The following is a 15564-nucleotide window of genomic DNA, read 5'->3' on the forward strand; positions in this document are numbered from 1 at the left end:
ATGTTGAATTTTCTTCCAGATTTCTTCCCAATCTCTGATCTCTTTCTGATTTACAGTAGGGTACTGCCCTCTGCCTTCAGGGGATAGAAGTAGATTTTTTTATTTGACCTTTATTTAACTAGGTAAGTCTGTTGAGAACAAATTCTTATTTTCAATGACAGCCTAGGAACAGTGGGTTAACTGCCTGTTCAGTGGCAGAACAACAGATTTGTACCTTGTCAGCTTGGGGATTTGAACTTGCAACCTTCCGGTTGCTAGACCAACTCTCTAACCACTAGGCTACCCTCTCAATTGCATTCTCTTCACGTCCTCTCTCCTTTATCCTCGCCTCCTTCTCAAAACCCATTGGAGGAGGTTGAAGGTTCGAGGGGCGTGACCTCTGGCTTATTCATCCAATGGGTTTTGAGGAGGCGAGGAGTTTTTGGAGGTTTTGGAATTGAGATTCTCTCTTGGTATTATCAGGGTTGCATTCAAAACCCTAAAGCTTTAACTGTGGAGTTTTTAAATGTATTTGGGTTCATTCCCTGCAGTCAAAGCCCAAAATCGCCCTCTAGTGGCTTCATGGGTCGAATGTTGTGAATATTTTTCATAATTTCATAATGAATAAACATGTTTTTTTAATTACAACTGAAAATCTGGTGTTTTAGTTTTCTTATATTTCAGTAATATGTGATGTCTAAAAAGTGTAATATTGGGATGCAAACTCAAAATTGAATACATTTCAACTCTATATCTACAGGTGTCTTCTTTTTTATAAGCCCATAACCATGTGTTTGAGGTGTATACTTTTGTAGATTTGTGTAAAACTACCAAGAAACACTCTGTGTGACCCTGATTTAGCTCACTGCAGTAAAAGGTGCAGTGTTGTCACAGGTAAAAGAGTCAGTGTTGGCCTGGGTTAAAGGGACAGTGTTGGAATGGGTTAAAGGGACAGTGTTGGACTGGGTTAAAGGGACAGTGTTGGCCTGGGTTAAAGGGACAGTGTTGAACTGGGTTAAAGGGACAGTGTTGGAATGGGTTAAAGGGACAGTGTTGGAATGGGTTAAAGGGACAGTGTTGGCCTGGGTTAAAGAGTCAGTGTTGGAATGGGTTAAAGGGACAGTGTTGGACTGGGTTAAAGGGACAGTGTTGGAATGGGTTAAAGGGACAGTGTTGGAATGGGTTAAAGGGACAGTGTTGGCCTGGGTTAAAGAGTCAGTGTTGGAATGGGTTAAAGGGACAGTGTTGGCCTGGGTTAAAGGGACAGTGTTGAACTGGGTTAAAGGGACAGTGTTGGAATGGGTTAAAGGGACAGTGTTGGAATGGGTTAAAGGGACAGTGTTGGCCTGGGTTAAAGGGACAGTGTTGGAATGGGTTAAAGGGACAGTGTTGGCCTGGATTAAAGGGACAGTGTTGAACTGGGTTAAAGGGACAGTGTTGGAATGGGTTAAAGGGACAGTGTTGAACTGGGTTAGAGGGACAGTGTTGAACTGGGTTAAAGGGACAGTGTTGGAATGGGTTAAAGGGACAGTGTTGGACTGGGTTAGAGGGACAGTGTTGGAATGGGTTAAAGGGACAGTGTTGAACTGGGTTAGAGGGACAGTGCTGGAATGGGTTAAAGGGACAGTGTTGAACTGGGTTAAAAGGACAGTGTTGAACTGGGTTAAAGGGACAGTGTTGGAATGGGTTAAAGGGACAGTGTTGGAATGGGTTAAAGGGACAGTGTTGAACTGGGTTAGAGGGACAGTGTTGAACTGGGTTAAAGGGACAGTGTTGGAATGGGTTAAAGGGACAGTGTTGGACTGGGTTAGAGGGACAGTGTTGGAATGGGTTAAAGGGACAGTGTTGAACTGGGTTAGAGGGACAGTGCTGGAATGGGTTAAAGGGACAGTGTTGAACTTGGTTAAAGGGACAGTGTTGGAATGGGTTAAAGGGACAGTGTTGAACTGGGTTAGAGGGACAGTGTTGGAATGGGTTAAAGGGACAGTGTTGAACTGGGTTAGAGGGACAGTGTTGAACTGGGTTAAAGGGACAGTGTTGGAATGGGTTAAAGGGACAGTGTTGGAATGGGTTAAAGGGACAGTGTTGGACTGGGTTAGAGGGACAGTGTTGGAATGGGTTAAAGGGACAGTGTTGAACTGGATAAAATAGTCAGTGTTGGCCTGGGTTAAAGGGACAGTGTTGGACTGGTTTAAAGGGACAGTGTTGAACTGGGTTAAAGGGACAGTGTTGGAATGGGTTAAAGGGACAGTGTTGAACTGGGTTAGAGGGACAGTGTTGAACTGGGTTAAAGGGACAGTGTTGGAATGGGTTAAAGGGACAGTGTTGAACTGGGTTAGAGGGACAGTGTTGAACTGGGTTAAAGGGACAGTGTTGGAATGGGTTAAAGGGACAGTGTTGAACTGGGTTAGAGGGACAGTGTTGAACTGGGTTAAAGGGACAGTGTTGGAATGGGTTAAAGGGACAGTGTTGAACTGGGTTAAAGGGACAGTGTTGAACTGGGTTAAAGGGACAGTGTTGGAATGGGTTAAAGGGACAGTGTTGAACTGGGTTAGAGGGACAGTGTTGAACTGGGTTAAAGGGACAGTGTTGGAATGGGTTAAAGAGACAGTGTTGGACTGGGTTAGAGGGACAGTGTTGGAATGGGTTAAAGGGACAGTGTTGAACTGGGTTAGAGGGACAGTGCTGGAATGGGTTAAAGGGACAGTGTTGAACTGGGTTAAAAGGACAGTGTTGAACTGGGTTAAAGGGACAGTGTTGGAATGGGTTAAAGGGACAGTGTTGAACTGGGTTAAAGGGACAGTGTTGAACTGGGTTAGAGGGACAGTGTTGAACTGGGTTAAAGGGACAGTGTTGGAATGGGTTAAAGGGACAGTGTTGGACTGGGTTAGAGGGACAGTGTTGGAATGGGTTAAAGGGACAGTGTTGAACTGGGTTAGAGGGACAGTGCTGGAATGGGTTAAAGGGACAGTGTTGAACTGGGTTAAAGTGACAGTGTTGGAATGGGTTAAAGGGACAGTGTTGAACTGGGTTAGAGGGACAGTGTTGGAATGGGTTAAAGGGACAGTGTTGAACTGGGTTAGAGGGACAGTGTTGAACTGGGTTAAAGGGACAGTGTTGGAATGGGTTAAAGGGACAGTGTTGGAATGGGTTAAAGGGACAGTGTTGGACTGGGTTAGAGGGACAGTGTTGGAATGGGTTAAAGGGACAGTGTTGAACTGGATAAAATAGTCAGTGTTGGCCTGGGTTAAAGGGACAGTGTTGGACTGGGTTAAAGGGACAGTGTTGAACTGGGTTAAAGGGACAGTGTTGGAATGGGTTAAAGGGACAGTGTTGAACTGGGTTAGAGGGACAGTGTTGAACTGGGTTAAAGGGACAGTGTTGGAATGGGTTAAAGGGACAGTGTTGAACTGGGTTAGAGGGACAGTGTTGAACTGGGTTAAAGGGACAGTGTTGGAATGGGTTAAAGGGACAGTGTTGAACTGGGTTAGAGGGACAGTGTTGGACTGGGTTAGAGGGACAGTGTTGGAATGGGTTAAAGGGACAGTGTTGAACTGGATAAAATAGTCAGTGTTGGCCTGGGTTAAAGGGACAGTGTTGGACTGGTTTAAAGGGACAGTGTTGAACTGGGTTAAAGGGATAGTGTTGGAATGGGTTAAAGGGACAGTGTTGAACTGGGTTAGAGGGACAGTGTTGAACTGGGTTAAAGGGACAGTGTTGGAATGGGTTAAAGGGACAGTGTTGAACTGGGTTAGAGGGACAGTGTTGAACTGGGTTAAAGGGACAGTGTTGGAATGGGTTAAAGGGACAGTGTTGAACTGGGTTAGAGGGACAGTGTTGAACTGGGTTAAAGGGACAGTGTTGGAATGGGTTAAAGGGACAGTGTTGAACTGGGTTAAAGGGACAGTGTTGAACTGCGTTAAAGGGACAGTGTTGGAATGGGTTAAAGGGACAGTGTTGAACTGGGTTAGAGGGACAGTGTTGAACTGGGTTAAAGGGACAGTGTTGGAATGGGTTAAAGGGACAGTGTTGGACTGGGTTAGAGGGACAGTGTTGGAATGGGTTAAAGGGACAGTGTTGAACTGGGTTAGAGGGACAGTGCTGGAATGGGTTAAAGGGACAGTGTTGAACTGGGTTAAAAGGACAGTGTTGAACTGGGTTAAAGGGACAGTGTTGGAATGGGTTAAAGGGACAGTGTTGAACTGGGTTAAAGGGACAGTGTTGAACTGGGTTAGAGGGACAGTGTTGAACTGGGTTAAAGGGACAGTGTTGGAATGGGTTAAAGGGACAGTGTTGGACTGGTTTAAAGGGACAGTGTTGAACTGGGTTAAAGGGACAGTGTTGGAATGGGTTAAAGGGACAGTGTTGAACTTGGTTAGAGGGACAGTGTTGAACTGGGTTAAAGGGACAGTGTTGGAATGGGTTAAAGGGACAGTGTTGAACTGGGTTAGAGGGACAGTGTTGAACTGGGTTAAAGGGACAGTGTTGGAATGGGTTAAAGGGACAGTGTTGAACTGGGTTAGAGGGACAGTGTTGAACTGGGTTAAAGGGACAGTGTTGGAATGGGTTAAAGGGACAGTGTTGAACTGGGTTAAAGGGACAGTGTTGAACTGGGTTAAAGGGACAGTGTTGGAATGGGTTAAAGGGACAGTGTTGAACTGGGTTAGAGGGACAGTGTTGAACTGGGTTAAAGGGACAGTGTTGGAATGGGTTAAAGGGACAGTGTTGGACTGGGTTAGAGGGACAGTGTTGGAATGGGTTAAAGGGACAGTGTTGAACTGGGTTAGAGGGACAGTGCTGGAATGGGTTAAAGGGACAGTGTTGAACTGGGTTAAAAGGACAGTGTTGAACTGGGTTAAAGGGACAGTGTTGAACTGGGTTAAAGGGACAGTGTTGAACTGGGTTAGAGGGACAGTGTTGAACTGGGTTAAAGGGGCAGTGTTGGAATGGGTTAAAGGGACAGTGTTGGAATGGGTTAAAGGGACAGTGTTGAACTGGGTTAGAGGGACAGTGTTGAACTGGGTTAAAGGGACAGTGTTGGAATGGGTTAAAGGGACAGTGTTGGACTGGGTTAGAGGGACAGTGTTGGAATGGGTTAAAGGGACAGTGTTGAACTGGGTTAGAGGGACAGTGCTGGAATGGGTTAAAGGGACAGTGTTGAACTGGGTTAAAGGGACAGTGTTGGAATGGGTTAAAGGGACAGTGTTGAACTGGGTTAGAGGGACAGTGTTGGAATGGGTTAAAGGGACAGTGTTGAACTGGGTTAGAGGGACAGTGTTGAACTGGGTTAAAGGGACAGTGTTGGAATGGGTTAAAGGGACAGTGTTGGACTGGGTTAGAGGGACAGTGTTGGAATGGGTTAAAGGGACAGTGTTGAACTGGGTTAAAGGGACAGTGTTGGAATGGGTTAAAGGGACAGTGTTGAACTGGGTTAGAGGGACAGTGTTGAACTGGGTTAAAGGGACAGTGTTGGAATGGGTTAAAGGGACAGTGTTGAACTGGGTTAGAGGGACAGTGTTGAACTGGGTTAAAGGGACAGTGTTGGAATGGGTTAAAGGGACAGTGTTGGAATGGTTTAAAGGGACAGTGTTGAACTGGGTTAGAGGGACAGTGTTGAACTGGGTTAAAGGGACAGTGCTGGAATGGGTTAAAGGGACAGTGTTGGACTGGGTTAGAGGGACAGTGTTGGAATGGGTTAAAGGGACAGTGTTGAACTGGATAAAATAGTCAGTGTTGGCCTGGGTTAAAGGGACAGTGTTGGACTGGGTTAAAGGGACAGTGTTGAACTGGGTTAAAGGGACAGTGTTGGAATGGGTTAAAGGGACAGTGTTGAACTGGGTTAGAGGGACAGTGTTGAACTGGGTTAAAGGGACAGTGTTGGAATGGGTTAAAGGGACAGTGTTGAACTGGGTTAGAGGGACAGTGTTGAACTGGGTTAAAGGGACAGTGTTGGAATGGGTTAAAGGGACAGTGTTGAACTGGGTTAGAGGGACAGTGTTGGACTGGGTTAGAGGGACAGTGTTGGAATGGGTTAAAGGGACAGTGTTGAACTGGATAAAATAGTCAGTGTTGGCCTGGGTTAAAGGGACAGTGTTGGACTGGTTTAAAGGGACAGTGTTGAACTGGGTTAAAGGGATAGTGTTGGAATGGGTTAAAGGGACAGTGTTGAACTGGGTTAGAGGGACAGTGTTGAACTGGGTTAAAGGGACAGTGTTGGAATGGGTTAAAGGGACAGTGTTGAACTGGGTTAGAGGGACAGTGTTGAACTGGGTTAAAGGGACAGTGTTGGAATGGGTTAAAGGGACAGTGTTGAACTGGGTTAGAGGGCCAGTGTTGAACTGGGTTAAAGGGACAGTGTTGGAATGGGTTAAAGGGACAGTGTTGAACTGGGTTAAAGGGACAGTGTTGAACTGGGTTAAAGGGACAGTGTTGGAATGGGTTAAAGAGACAGTGTTGAACTGGGTTAGAGGGACAGTGTTGAACTGGGTTAAAGGGACAGTGTTGGAATGGGTTAAAGGGACAGTGTTGGACTGGGTTAGAGGGACAGTGTTGGAATGGGTTAAAGGGACAGTGTTGAACTGGGTTAGAGGGACAGTGCTGGAATGGGTTAAAGGGACAGTGTTGAACTGGGTTAAAAGGACAGTGTTGAACTGGGTTAAAGGGACAGTGTTGGAATGGGTTAAAGGGACAGTGTTGAACTGGGTTAAAGGGACAGTGTTGAACTGGGTTAGAGGGACAGTGTTGAACTGGGTTAAAGGGACAGTGTTGGAATGGGTTAAAGGGACAGTGTTGGACTGGTTTAAAGGGACAGTGTTGAACTGGGTTAAAGGGACAGTGTTGGAATGGGTTAAAGGGACAGTGTTGAACTTGGTTAGAGGGACAGTGTTGAACTGGGTTAAAGGGACAGTGTTGGAATGGGTTAAAGGGACAGTGTTGAACTGGGTTAGAGGGACAGTGTTGAACTGGGTTAAAGGGACAGTGTTGGAATGGGTTAAAGGGACAGTGTTGAACTGGGTTAGAGGGACAGTGTTGAACTGGGTTAAAGGGACAGTGTTGGAATGGGTTAAAGGGACAGTGTTGAACTGGGTTAAAGGGACAGTGTTGAACTGGGTTAAAGGGACAGTGTTGGAATGGGTTAAAGGGACAGTGTTGAACTGGGTTAGAGGGACAGTGTTGAACTGGGTTAAAGGGACAGTGTTGGAATGGGTTAAAGGGACAGTGTTGGACTGGGTTAGAGGGACAGTGTTGGAATGGGTTAAAGGGACAGTGTTGAACTGGGTTAGAGGGACAGTGCTGGAATGGGTTAAAGGGACAGTGTTGAACTGGGTTAAAAGGACAGTGTTGAACTGGGTTAAAGGGACAGTGTTGAACTGGGTTAAAGGGACAGTGTTGAACTGGGTTAGAGGGACAGTGTTGAACTGGGTTAAAGGGGCAGTGTTGGAATGGGTTAAAGGGACAGTGTTGGAATGGGTTAAAGGGACAGTGTTGAACTGGGTTAGAGGGACAGTGTTGAACTGGGTTAAAGGGACAGTGTTGGAATGGGTTAAAGGGACAGTGTTGGACTGGGTTAGAGGGACAGTGTTGGAATGGGTTAAAGGGACAGTGTTGAACTGGGTTAGAGGGACAGTGCTGGAATGGGTTAAAGGGACAGTGTTGAACTGGGTTAAAGGGACAGTGTTGGAATGGGTTAAAGGGACAGTGTTGAACTGGGTTAGAGGGACAGTGTTGGAATGGGTTAAAGGGACAGTGTTGAACTGGGTTAGAGGGACAGTGTTGAACTGGGTTAAAGGGACAGTGTTGGAATGGGTTAAAGGGACAGTGTTGGACTGGGTTAGAGGGACAGTGTTGGAATGGGTTAAAGGGACAGTGTTGAACTGGGTTAAAGGGACAGTGTTGGAATGGGTTAAAGGGACAGTGTTGAACTGGGTTAGAGGGACAGTGTTGAACTGGGTTAAAGGGACAGTGTTGGAATGGGTTAAAGGGACAGTGTTGAACTGGGTTAGAGGGACAGTGTTGAACTGGGTTAAAGGGACAGTGTTGGAATGGGTTAAAGGGACAGTGTTGGAATGGTTTAAAGGGACAGTGTTGAACTGGGTTAGAGGGACAGTGTTGAACTGGGTTAAAGGGACAGTGCTGGAATGGGTTAAAGGGACAGTGTTGGACTGGGTTAGAGGGACAGTGTTGGAATGGGTTAAAGGGACAGTGTTGAACTGGATAAAATAGTCAGTGTTGGCCTGGGTTAAAGGGACAGTGTTGGACTGGGTTAAAGGGACAGTGTTGAACTGGGTTAAAGGGACAGTGTTGGAATGGGTTAAAGGGACAGTGTTGAACTGGGTTAGAGGGACAGTGTTGAACTGGGTTAAAGGGACAGTGTTGGAATGGGTTAAAGGGACAGTGTTGAACTGGGTTAGAGGGACAGTGTTGAACTGGGTTAAAGGGACAGTGTTGGAATGGGTTAAAGGGACAGTGTTGAACTGGGTTAGAGGGACAGTGTTGGACTGGGTTAGAGGGACAGTGTTGGAATGGGTTAAAGGGACAGTGTTGAACTGGATAAAATAGTCAGTGTTGGCCTGGGTTAAAGGGACAGTGTTGGACTGGTTTAAAGGGACAGTGTTGAACTGGGTTAAAGGGATAGTGTTGGAATGGGTTAAAGGGACAGTGTTGAACTGGGTTAGAGGGACAGTGTTGAACTGGGTTAAAGGGACAGTGTTGGAATGGGTTAAAGGGACAGTGTTGAACTGGGTTAGAGGGACAGTGTTGAACTGGGTTAAAGGGACAGTGTTGGAATGGGTTAAAGGGACAGTGTTGAACTGGGTTAGAGGGCCAGTGTTGAACTGGGTTAAAGGGACAGTGTTGGAATGGGTTAAAGGGACAGTGTTGAACTGGGTTAAAGGGACAGTGTTGAACTGGGTTAAAGGGACAGTGTTGGAATGGGTTAAAGGGACAGTGTTGAACTGGGTTAGAGGGACAGTGTTGAACTGGGTTAAAGGGACAGTGTTGGAATGGGTTAAAGGGACAGTGTTGGACTGGGTTAGAGGGACAGTGTTGGAATGGGTTAAAGGGACAGTGTTGAACTGGGTTAGAGGGACAGTGCTGGAATGGGTTAAAGGGACAGTGTTGAACTGGGTTAAAAGGACAGTGTTGAACTGGGTTAAAGGGACAGTGTTGGAATGGGTTAAAGGGACAGTGTTGAACTGGGTTAAAGGGACAGTGTTGAACTGGGTTAGAGGGACAGTGTTGAACTGGGTTAAAGGGACAGTGTTGGAATGGGTTAAAGGGACAGTGTTGGACTGGTTTAAAGGGACAGTGTTGAACTGGGTTAAAGGGACAGTGTTGGAATGGGTTAAAGGACAGTGTTGAACTTGGTTAGAGGGACAGTGTTGAACTGGGTTAAAGGGACAGTGTTGGAATGGGTTAAAGGGACAGTGTTGAACTGGGTTAGAGGGACAGTGTTGAACTGGGTTAAAGGGACAGTGTTGGAATGGGTTAAAGGGACAGTGTTGAACTGGGTTAGAGGGACAGTGTTGAACTGGGTTAAAGGGACAGTGTTGGAATGGGTTAAAGGGACAGTGTTGAACTGGGTTAAAGGGACAGTGTTGAACTGGGTTAAAGGGACAGTGTTGGAATGGGTTAAAGGGACAGTGTTGAACTGGGTTAGAGGGACAGTGTTGAACTGGGTTAAAGGGACAGTGTTGGAATGGGTTAAAGGGACAGTGTTGGACTGGGTTAGAGGGACAGTGTTGGAATGGGTTAAAGGGACAGTGTTGAACTGGGTTAGAGGGACAGTGCTGGAATGGGTTAAAGGGACAGTGTTGAACTGGGTTAAAAGGACAGTGTTGAACTGGGTTAAAGGGACAGTGTTGAACTGGGTTAAAGGGACAGTGTTGAACTGGGTTAGAGGGACAGTGTTGAACTGGGTTAAAGGGGCAGTGTTGGAATGGGTTAAAGGGACAGTGTTGGAATGGGTTAAAGGGACAGTGTTGAACTGGGTTAGAGGGACAGTGTTGAACTGGGTTAAAGGGACAGTGTTGGAATGGGTTAAAGGGACAGTGTTGGACTGGGTTAGAGGGACAGTGTTGGAATGGGTTAAAGGGACAGTGTTGAACTGGGTTAGAGGGACAGTGCTGGAATGGGTTAAAGGGACAGTGTTGAACTGGGTTAAAGGGACAGTGTTGGAATGGGTTAAAGGGACAGTGTTGAACTGGGTTAGAGGGACAGTGTTGGAATGGGTTAAAGGGACAGTGTTGAACTGGGTTAGAGGGACAGTGTTGAACTGGGTTAAAGGGACAGTGTTGGAATGGGTTAAAGGGACAGTGTTGGACTGGGTTAGAGGGACAGTGTTGGAATGGGTTAAAGGGACAGTGTTGAACTGGGTTAAAGGGACAGTGTTGGAATGGGTTAAAGGGACAGTGTTGAACTGGGTTAGAGGGACAGTGTTGAACTGGGTTAAAGGGACAGTGTTGGAATGGGTTAAAGGGACAGTGTTGAACTGGGTTAGAGTGTTGAAAGGGACAGTGTTGGAACTGGGTTAAGTGAACTGAATGGGTTAAAGGGACAGTGTTGAACTGGGTTGAACTGGTTAAAGGGACAGTGTTGGAATGGGTTAAAGGGACAGTGTTGAACTGGGTTAGAGGGACAGTGTTGAACTGGGTTAAAGGGACAGTGTTGGAATGGGTTAAAGGGACAGTGTTGAACTGACTGGGTTAAAGGGACAGTGTTGGAATGGGTTAAAGGGACAGTGTTGAACTGGATAGAATACAGTGTTGGCCTGGGTTAAAGGGACAGTGTTGGAATGGGTTAAAGGACAGTGTTGAACTGAAAATAGTCAGTGTTGGCCTGGGTTAAAGGGACAGTGTTGGACTGGTTTAAGGGACAGTGTTGAACTGGGTTAAAGGGACAGTGTTGGAATGGGTTAAAGGGACAGTGTTGAACTGGGGAGGGACAGTGTTGAACTGGGTTAAAGGGACAGTGTTGGAATGGGTTAAAGGGACAGTGTTGAACTGGAGAGGGACAGTGTTGAACTGGGTTAAAGGGACAGTGTTGGAATGGGTTAAAGGGACAGTGTTGAACTGGGTTAAAGGGACAGTGTTGAACTGGGTTAAAGGGACAGTGTTGGAATGGGTTAAAGGGACAGTGTTGAACTGGGTTAAAGGGACAGTGTTGAACTGGGTTAACTGGGTTAGGGACAGTGTTGGAATGGGTTAAAGGGACAGTGTTGAACTGGGTTAGAGGGACAGTGTTGGAATGGGTTAAAGGGACAGTGTTGAACTGGGTTAAAGGGACAGTGTTGGAATGGGTTAAAGGGACAGTGTTGAACTGGGTTAAAGGGACAGTGTTGAACTGGGTTAAAGGGACAGTGTTGAACTGGGTTAAAGGGACAGTGTTGAACTGGGTTAAGGGACAGTGTTGAACTGGGTTAAAGGGACAGTGTTGGAATGGGTTAAAGGGACAGTGTTGGACTGGTTTAAAGGGACAGTGTTGAACTGGGTTAAAGGGACAGTGTTGAACTGGGTTAAAGGGACAGTGTTGAACTGGGTTAAAGGGACAGTGTTGGAATGGGTTAAAGGGACAGTGTTGAACTGGAACTGTTAAAGGGACAGTGTTGAACTGGGTTAAAGGGACAGTGTTGGAATGGGTTAAAGGGACAGTGTTGAACTGGGTTAAAGGGACAGTGTTGAACTGGGTTAGAGGGACAGTGTTGAACTGGGTTAAAGGGACAGTGTTGGAATGGGTTAAAGGGACAGTGTTGGAATGGGTTAGAGGGACAGTGTTGGAATGGGTTAAAGGGACAGTGTTGAACTGGGTTAAAGGGACAGTGTTGGGGTTAAAGGGACAGTGTTGAACTGGTTAAAGGGACAGTGTTGAACTGGGTTAAAGGGACAGTGTTGAACTGGGTTAAAGGGACAGTGTTGAACTGGGTTAAAGGGACAGTGTTGGGTTAAAGGGACAGTGTTAACTGGGTTAGGGACAGTGTTGAACTGGGTTAAAGGGACAGTGTTGAACTGGGTTAAAGGGACAGTGTTGGAATGGGTTAAAGGGACAGTGTTGGAATGGGTTAAAGGGACAGTGTTGGAATGGGTTAAAGGGACAGTGTTGAACTGGGTTAGAGGGACAGTGCTGGAATGGGTTAAAGGGACAGTGTTGAACTGGGGACAGTTAAAGGGACAGTGTTGAACTGGGAATGGGTTAAAGGGACAGTGTTGAACTGGGTTAGAGGGACAGTGTTGGAATGGGTTAAAGGGACAGTGTTGAACTGGGTTAGAGGGACAGGGAAGTGTTAAACTGTGGAACTGGGTAAAGGGACAGTGTTGGAATGGGTTAAAGGGACAGTGTTGAGACAGTGTTGAACTGGGTTAAAGGACAGTGTTGGAATGGGTTAAAGGGACAGTGTTGAACTGGGTTAAAGGGACAGTGTTGGAATGGGTTAAAGGGACAGTGTTGAACTGGGTTTGAGAGGGACAGTGTTGAACTGGGTTAAAGGGACAGTGTTGGAATGAGGTTAAAGGGACAGTGTTGAACTGGGTTAGAGGGACAGTGTTGAATGGGTTAAAGGGACAGTGTTGAACTGGGTTAAAGGGACAGTGTTGGAATGGGACAGGGACAGTGTTGAACTGGGTTAAAGGGACAGTGTTGAACTGGGTTAAAGGACAGTGTTGAATGGGTTAAAGGGACAGTGACAGTGTTGAAAAGGGACAGTGTTGGAATGGGTTAAAGGGACAGTGTTGAACTGGGTTAAAGGGACAGTGTTGAACTGGGTTAAAGGGACAGTGTTGAACTGGGTTAAAGGGACAGTGTTGAATGGGTTAAAGGGACAGTGTTGAACTGGGTTAGAGGGACAGTGTTGAACTGGGTTAATGGTTTAGGGACAGTGTTGAACTGGGTTAGAGGGACAGTGTTGAACTGGGTTAAAGGGACAGTGTTGGAATGGGTTAAAGGGACAGTGTTGGACTGGGTTAGAGGGACAGTGTTGGAATGGGTTAAAGGGACAGTGTTGAACTGGGTTAAAGGGACAGTGCTGGAATGGGTTAAAGGGACAGTGTTGAACTGGGTTAAAGGGACAGTGTTGAACTGGGTTAAAGGGACAGTGTTGGAATGGGTTAAAGGAACAGTGTTAAACTGGGTTAGAGGGACAGTGTTGGAATGGGTTAAAGGGACAGTGTTGAACTGGGTTAAAGGGACAGTGTTGGAATGGGTTAAAGGGACAGTGTTGAACTGGGTTAGAGGGACAGTGTTGAACTGGGTTAGGGACAGTGTTGGAATGGGTTAAAGGGACAGTGTTGGAATGGGTTAGAGGGACAGTGTTGGAATGGGTTAAAGGGACAGTGTTGAACTGGGTTAGAGGGACAGTGTTGGAATGGGTTAAAGGGACAGTGTTGAACTGGGTTAAAGGGACAGTGTTGGAATGGGTTAAAGGGACAGTGTTGAACTGGGTTAGAGGGACAGTGTTGGAATGGGTTAAAGGGACAGTGTTGAACTGGGTTAGAGGGACAGTGTTGAACTGGGTTAAAGGGACAGTGTTGGAATGGGTTAAAGGGACAGTGTTGGACTGGGTTAGAGGGACAGTGTTGGAATGGGTTAAAGGGACAGTGTTGAACTGGGTTAAAGGGACAGTGTTGGAATGGGTTAAAGGGACAGTGTTGAACTGGGTTAGAGGGACAGTGTTGAACTGGGTTAAAGGGACAGTGTTGGAATGGGTTAAAGGGACAGTGTTGAACTGGGTTAAAGGGACAGTGTTGAACTGGGTTAAAGGGACAGTGTTGAATGGGTTAAAGGGACAGTGTTGGAATGGGTTAAAGGGACAGTGTTGAACTGGGTTAAAGGGACAGTGTTGAACTGGGTTAAAGGGACAGTGTTGGACTGGGTTAGAGGGACAGTGTTGGAATGGGTTAAAGGGACAGTGTTGAACTGGGTTAAAGGGACAGTGTTGAACTGGGTTAAAGGGACAGTGTTGAACTGGGTTAAAGGGACAGTGTTGGACTGGGTTAGAGGGACAGTGTTGGAACTGGGTTAAAGGGACAGTGTTGAACTGGGTTAAAGGGACAGTGTTGAACTGGGTTAAAGGGACAGTGTTGGAATGGGTTAAAGGGACAGTGTTGAACTGGGTTAACTGGGTTAGGGACATTGTTGAACTGGGTTAAAGGGACAGTGTTGGAATGGGTTAAAGGGACAGTGTTGAACTGGGTTAAAGGGACAGTGTTGAACTGGGTTAAAGGGACAGTGTTGGAATGGGTTAAAGGGACAGTGGGAATGGTTTAAAGGGACAGTGTTGAACTGGGTTAGGACAGGGACAGTGTTGGGACAGTGTTGGAATGGGTTAAAGGGACAGTGTTGAACTGGGTTAAAGGGACAGTGTTGAACTGGGTTAAAGGGACAGTGTTGAACTGGGTTAAAGGGACAGTGTTGAACTGGGTTAAAGGGACAGTGTTGAACTGGGTTAAAGGACAGTGTTGAACTGGGTTAAAGGGACAGTGTTGGAAGAGGGACAGTGGGTTAAAGGGACAGTGTTGAACTGGGTTAAAGGGACAGTGTTGGAACTGGGTTAAAGGACAGTGTTGAACTGGGTTAAAGGGACAGTGTTGGACTGGGTTAGGGACAGTGTTGAACTGGGTTAAAGGGACAGTTAAAGGGACAGTGTTGAACTGGGTTAAAGGGACAGTGTTGAACTGGGTTAGACAGGGACAGTGTTGGAATGTTGGTGGGTTAAAGGGACAGTGTTGAACTGGGTTAAAGGGACAGTGTTGGAATGGGTTAAAGGGACAGTGTTGAATGGGTTAAAGGGACAGTGTTGGAACTGGGTTAGAGGGACAGTGTTGAATGGGTTAAAGGGACAGTGTTGAACTGGGTTAAAGGGACAGTGTTGGAATGGGTTAAAGGGACAGTGTTGAACTGGGTTAGAGGGACAGTGTTGGAATGGGTTAAAGGGACAGTGTTGAACTGGGTTAGAGGGACAGTGTTGAACTGGGTTAAAGGGACAGTGTTGAATGGGTTAAAGGGACAGTGTTGGACTGGGTTAGAGGGACAGTGTTGGAATGGGTTAAAGGGACAGTGTTGAACTGGGTTAAAGGGACAGTGTTGGAATGGGTTAAAGGGACAGTGTTGAACTGGGTTAAAGGGACAGTGAACTGGGTGGGAAGTGGGGGTTAAAGGGACAGTGTTGAACTGGGTTAAAGGGACAGTGTTGAACTGGGTTAAAGGGACAGTGTTGGAATGGGAAAGGGACAGTGTTGGAATGGGTTAAAGGGACAGTGTTGAACTGGGTTAAAGGGACAGTGTTGAACTGGGTTAAAGGGACAGTGTTGAACTGGGTTAAAGGGACAGTGTTGGACTGGGTTAGAGGGACAGTGTTGGAATGGGTTAAAGGGACAGTGTTGAACTGGGTTAAAGGGACAGTGTTGAACTGGGTTAAAGGGACAGTGTTGAACTGGGTTAAAGGGACAGTGTTGAACTGGGTTAGAGGGACAGTGTTGGAATGGGTTAAAGGAACAGTGTTGGAACTGGGTTAGAGGTGTTGAACTGGGTTAAAGGGACAGTGTTGAACTGGGTTAAAGGGACAGTGTTGAACTGGGTTAAAGGGACAGTGTTGGA

Source organism: Oncorhynchus nerka, linkage group LG6, assembly GCF_034236695.1.
Source record: "Oncorhynchus nerka isolate Pitt River linkage group LG6, Oner_Uvic_2.0, whole genome shotgun sequence".
Taxonomy (NCBI): Eukaryota; Metazoa; Chordata; class Actinopteri; order Salmoniformes; family Salmonidae; genus Oncorhynchus; species Oncorhynchus nerka.